Genomic DNA, 6195 nt, shown 5'->3' with positions numbered 1-6195 from the left:
TTAAGAAGCAATGAAGTACAATGGTCTTAAGTAAGGGCTCAAGTCATACAATCTGACTTCAAAATCTGCCATCTTTTGACTACAAATCACTGTCCTTTAACCTTTCTTGGATTTGAGTTCATTACTTTTAATACCTAACAGAATTGTTCTAACAACCTAAAGTTATTGCCCTACTTTGATTTCTCCTGATGTGATAAAAACACGTTGGTCAAAGGCAACTTGGGAGAGGAAAGTGACTATTTCACCTTACAGTCTACAGTCCACAATGAAGGAGAGTTGGGGAGGAACTCAAGCGTGGAACCTGGAAGTAGGAACTGAGGCTGAGACAACAGAGAAATGCTGATTACTGGATTGTTCTCCATGACTTGCTGAATTTGCTCTTTTATACAACCCAGGACTAGCTGCCCAGGGGCTACAATGCTCCTACTGGGCTGGGACCCAAATTAATCAGAAAATGATCCCACAGACTTGCATACAGGCCAGTCTTACAGAATCATTTCCTCAACCTGAAGTTTCCTCTTCCCAGATGACCCCCAATTATATTTAGTTATCCAAAATTAACTAGCAGTTATAGATTATATGATATATACAGTATATTATATGTGTGTATGTGTGTGTATTTGTCTATTTCTTTGAACACCCAGTAAGTAATAAATGTAACTTAATGCCAATATTTAACATTATCATTATTATCTATAGTAAAAAAGAGCTTCCATTCAACAAGGTGACTCAGGAAGTTGATTAATCTTTCAAATTACTTTTTTTTATCAGAAGTAAATAATGTTTTCCTTGGTATTATTGTATAGAAAATGAACTCCAAACTTAGTGATTTTAAAAACCTTACTTTCTAATTCTTACACATACGAGTATGGTACGTGGTATCCCATCACTTGGGAGACTGCATTTCACATGGCTAAGAACAGAGGAGGATCAAATGGAAGGATACACTTCCAACCGCATGCTTTGCTGGCCTCTAATTCTTAGAAGTTGTTCATCCGGGGACTTTGTTTCCTTTTCGGCTGTTTGCCATGGGTGACCTTCCATTATCTTGACATGCTGATCTCTTTATATGTCAATTTATCACACTGCAGCTTCCTTTGTCAAACCAAATGGAAGCCGGAGCTGTTTAGTTCCTAAGCGGGGATGAAAATCTATCGTTCTCCCATTCGCTGGAAAAGTGTGAGTCAAACTCTCATTTAAAGGAATGAGATTGCACAAGAGTTTGACTGTTGTGGCAAGAGGGTTATCAAGAGTCCTCTTTGAATACCTCATAAACTTGCTGCAGAAATTAATGGGATTAATGTATCAAAACATTAAGAGTATCTTGCCTGGCAGATCAGATCATCAACGACTACAAGCTCATATTCCACTTTACTAAAAGTTCTACAGGATGAACAGACTGACCCTTGCTTCATCAAGAAGGTTGGTCTTCGAATAAACATATTTGGCTTTCAGCAAACACTGGAGGCACAAATGATATTAACCCCATTATTCACAATCTATATACTATACTCACTCTCCAAAAGTTCAACTTATATACCTTTCATCAGTGTAAATGTCAAAATAATGGTCCTCAAAAATGTCCATACCTCAACCTGTAAAACACGCAAAACTGTTTTGTAACAACAATAACAACAACAAAATAAACAAACAAAAACATTGCATAGTTTAAGAGACAAGGAAGATATATAATTATGGACGGATCATGAGCTAGAAAAACGGATCGTAAAAGCAGCAAGCATATCCTACGTGTAGTCAGAGAAGGAGCCGTAAAGACAGGAGAGTTATTAGAGAGATGCAACATTTCAAGCTTTGAAGCAGAAATAAAGGGACATGAGTCAATGAATGCTAGACAGCTTCTAGAAGGTACAAAGCCAAGAAACCAGTTCCAGCCTGGAGGCTCTAAAACCTAATATAGATTGCTGACAATTTGATGAGCTCAGTGTTGGAATCCTGACCTAAAGAGTATGCTATTAAAGTGGCATTGTTTAAGTCACTATGCTAGTGTCAATTTATTACGACAACAATATAAAAATGTACAAAGGGAACATATGCCAACTCCTAGTGAGAAAAAGTATATACAAGTACTTAATGAGGATAGAGGGTCATTATACGATGTAAAGTATTATAGATCATTAAAGGTAAAGAAATTGTACTTCAACAACCAATTGTAAGCCATGAGCTATTTTTAAAAAAATATATTGTATTATAAAATCATTACTTATCATCAAAAGCAGAAAGAATAGAAAATACCATTTTTATTTAACAAATATTTATAGAACATTGACTGTGGAATACAGTTACAAATATTTTATTAAATCATTCATTTACTTATTTAACCATAAAAGGAAGTTATTATTACCATTCTGTTTTAAGATGATAGAGTCAAAAAACCTGCCTAAGATCACACAGTTTTATAAGAGACAAGGGAAAGATTTAAGTGCTCTAATTCCACAATTCATACTTCAAAACACTAGCTATGTTTCTTTAATAATTTAAACAAAATTATGATAATAAAGTAACTATATATACATATAAATATACACACATATTTTCTCCAAAATTCACTTCATTAACTTTTTTGACTTAAGCAACTGAACAAACTAAGTATTCTGTATCATTCTTCCCAATTTATTTATTCACCAATTACTTACTGTCTCTTGTGAAAATAGACACATAGAGAAAGAGAAATAGAGTTCATAGATTAGTGATGACACAAAAGAGTAAATAATTTACAGTATGACAAAGTAATATAAATAAGTATTAATATATTTTAAATAAAATAGACTCAAGCAAAGCCACCTCTATGGTCTTATTCGCAAACAAATTCACAATTTATATGAGGAAATAACATGTATAAATAAATACTTGCTTAACATCTTACACACTATACTACCAGCATGTAACTCGTGCCAAGAGGAGGGGAACTGCTTTATATTTGGAAGAACTGACAAGGAGAGCAGCACTTCATGGTTCGAAGAAGGAGGGCTTTATGGAGTTTAGTATTTTAGAAAGACTACTGTGGCAAACAAGGAAGAGTACACTTGTCATGTGGTAAAGCTAAAGGCCATCAGCTTGGTAGGACACATCTGAAATAATGGAGATAAGAATAAAGCAAAGCTAGTAAATAGTCACCCAGGAAGTAAGGTTTAAAGAGTGATATTAGAAGGTACCAGGAACCCAAAGTGCCATTACCCCTTCACAGCCCTTTAGGCAACAGACCTTCAGGGAATGTCAACAGCAGACCATAAATGCGAGAAATTTAGGGGATGTTGTTTAAACAGCAGGCAAGGAACGGTCAAAACAGTGTCTGTTGTCCTAAAGAGTTTGGGCATTAGCTTAGGGGCAACTAGAGTCTGAAAAGAGTTCCAAGTGCCACAACCTGGGAATATGTTACTTTACCATGATAAAAGGGACTTTGTTAATGTTATTAAAGTCACAGACTTGACAATGAGAGGCAACATAATCAAATGGATTTTCCTAAAAAACAGTGATTTGAGATGTAAGGATGGAAAGGAGAGTACAGAGGAGCAGAGGGTGTCATCCGCCTGATGCTAACTAGAAGATGGAGGAAGACAGCCCCAGCATGGAGATTGTGGGTGGTCTCCAGACCATTCCACACTCTTCTGCTCACAACAGTCAAGGAGCAAAAAAGAAAAGAAAGGATAAAAGAAATGTCAACATGACAGGAGCAAGAAGCTAAATTTGGCAAACAGTTAATCCTTTGATGAAGAAAAGCTCCAGATTCCTTCACTGAGCTTTCAGGGGAAAAGCAGGGCCTGTGCACACCTTGAGTATAGTCCACTGGAAATATAAAATAAAAAAATAATAAATAAGGGTTGTTTTGAGGTGATAACTTTGTGGTAATTCATTACAGCAGCAATAGTAAAATAACAAGATTGTAAGATCAACTTTTTCTTTAAAAACCCAATCATATTGATTTAAGAATAATGTATTATGCTAATATAAATTTAACTTCTTAAAGTCAGCAATTTTAAAATATGTTAGAGGCATAAATCAATGTGTTCTTAACATTTTTATTGTTAAATTCTTTAGAATCTAAAAGTCACTAAAAGGCAAACGGAAGATATAAGATGCAATTATAATTTAATATTTTCATTGTACTTAAAGGTAAAAGAATAATCAATTTTTCTTCTTTAAACTCTCATGGTAAATGACTGAATTATATTAATTTGTTCATACTTTTTAAAAGACCACAGTCAAGTCTTCACAAAACTTTTAGAACATCTGTATGAATAAATTCCTGGCTTAAAATATTAATGTGTTTCATTTACAAAAGCAGAAACCACTATGCCTTGCTTATTATCTACATAGTCACTGACTTGATCCTTATTAGCTCCAAGAAATAAAGGCCATGTCTGTCTACTCTTTGACTTGTATTCTCATTAACACTGCCTAGCTTTTTGGCCCAGAATTTTGTTCAATAAGTGAATGGATATGCTTTTAAGGCAAGTTTTAAAATACTGGAAACAAAGTTTCTGGAACTACTAGTTCACTGTAAAAACAAGCAAAGTAAGAAGTACCCATACTGAGAATACAGAAATTATTTTAAATATTTTCTGCAGAAATTTAAACACTATGCTTGCTTCCTGCTTTCTTAAGAGTCATCTAACATAATTCAAATTTCCTGGGAAGTTGGGATCTTTATTATTAAGATATTGTGATGTTCATAAACCTATTAAAACTCTTTGAACTGTAGAGGCTTACTGAAAATGTCTTCTCTACCCATTTTCGTCAGTGTTTGTGTGTGTGTATGTGTGTTTATATGTAGTTGTTTATCGTGTGTGTGTGTTTATATGTAATTGATTAGCGTGTGTGCACATGTGTTTATGGGACAAACACTGTGAACAACTCAAGAGGAGGTGCTCTTTCCATCATGTGAGTCTCTGGGATCCAGTTTGACTCTCCTACTTGCCAGAAAGTACCTTCAAGTTTCTGAGCCCTCTCCCTGTCCCCCTCTTTTTTAATTTCACCTTTATCTTTCTCATAAAAACCAAGTGAAACCAGGCAGGATAACATCAGCTGTCATCTTAGCACTTAGCTGAGACAGAAATGCTATTGGGGCCAACCATGGCTACATAGGAAAAAAAAACAGCTTCCAAAGGAAACAAAAATTAAGTGAATCACAGTAGGCTACCTAAGAAGGGCAACATGGACATCTTCGTACACTACCAAGTCAACCACCTGCTCTTCAAAGAGAATCTAATCTTTTGAACAACACTGTCCAACAGAAAGATAATGGGAACTATATTATGTAATTTTAAAAATTTGGAACACTTTCAATATAATGATCAATACCTAAAATTGATGAGCTTTTCGTATCCCTTTTTGATATGTCTTAGAATCATGCCCTTACAGAACAGTCTGTATTTTAAACTAGTCACAAGAAGCTAGTGGCCACCATGGGGTTCATAGGCTGCATTTTGAGATACTTTCCTCCTGTCCCTATCTGAACTCCACATGCTACCAACTTGTGTCATCTACATTGTTGGGTCACTTGGTAGCATAAAAGGAGTGTGTTTCAAGTCGGCCTTCTCTCTTCCCCAGCCTATTTTGCTCCCAAGATGTCCTTAATGAACAGAAGTTACACTAGGTGTTAAGTGACAGCAAACTGTCTTGTGCGGAATGAATGGTACCAGGGTTCCATATTCTTTTTTTCCTATACTTTGTCCATGTTTCACAGTTTGAATAAGAACTCTCTGTTGTACAGAGCAATTACAGAAATAAAATACATGGAGAGGGTTTGGGATGGAGGAAGAATCGTATTCTTGTACCACTGCTCTCACCAGCCTGAGTGCAGCTGGTGTAGGGTGGGTGCGGGGTTGCAAGCATTGAAAGGACCAATAGGGTTCCTCTGAGTAGGGCTCTCTACTTGACTTCCTAAGAACCTTCCAACCAAGCCACCGGTCAAGGTCATTCCTGCTCCTTGTCGCCGGGGTTGCACCCCACACAGCGGGCGGCTTGCAACCCTTGCTCAGAGGAGCTACCTGATGGGGGGGACCCAGGGCAGGGCCTCACATCTGGGGAGACGGTCGACAGGACACCCACCAGGAGGAGAGGGCGTCCTCCTCACAAGGTCGTCCCTCTGCTCTCGGGTGCGCAGGCGCGCCACCACCACCCGGCGGCGCTGGTCCGGCGGCCCTGAGCCCGCCCGCAGAGCCCAGGCGTCCCGCC

Source organism: Chionomys nivalis, chromosome 16 (genome assembly GCF_950005125.1).
Source record: "Chionomys nivalis chromosome 16, mChiNiv1.1, whole genome shotgun sequence".
NCBI classification, from domain to species: domain Eukaryota; kingdom Metazoa; phylum Chordata; class Mammalia; order Rodentia; family Cricetidae; genus Chionomys; species Chionomys nivalis.
This window is presented reverse-complemented; position numbering follows the sequence as displayed.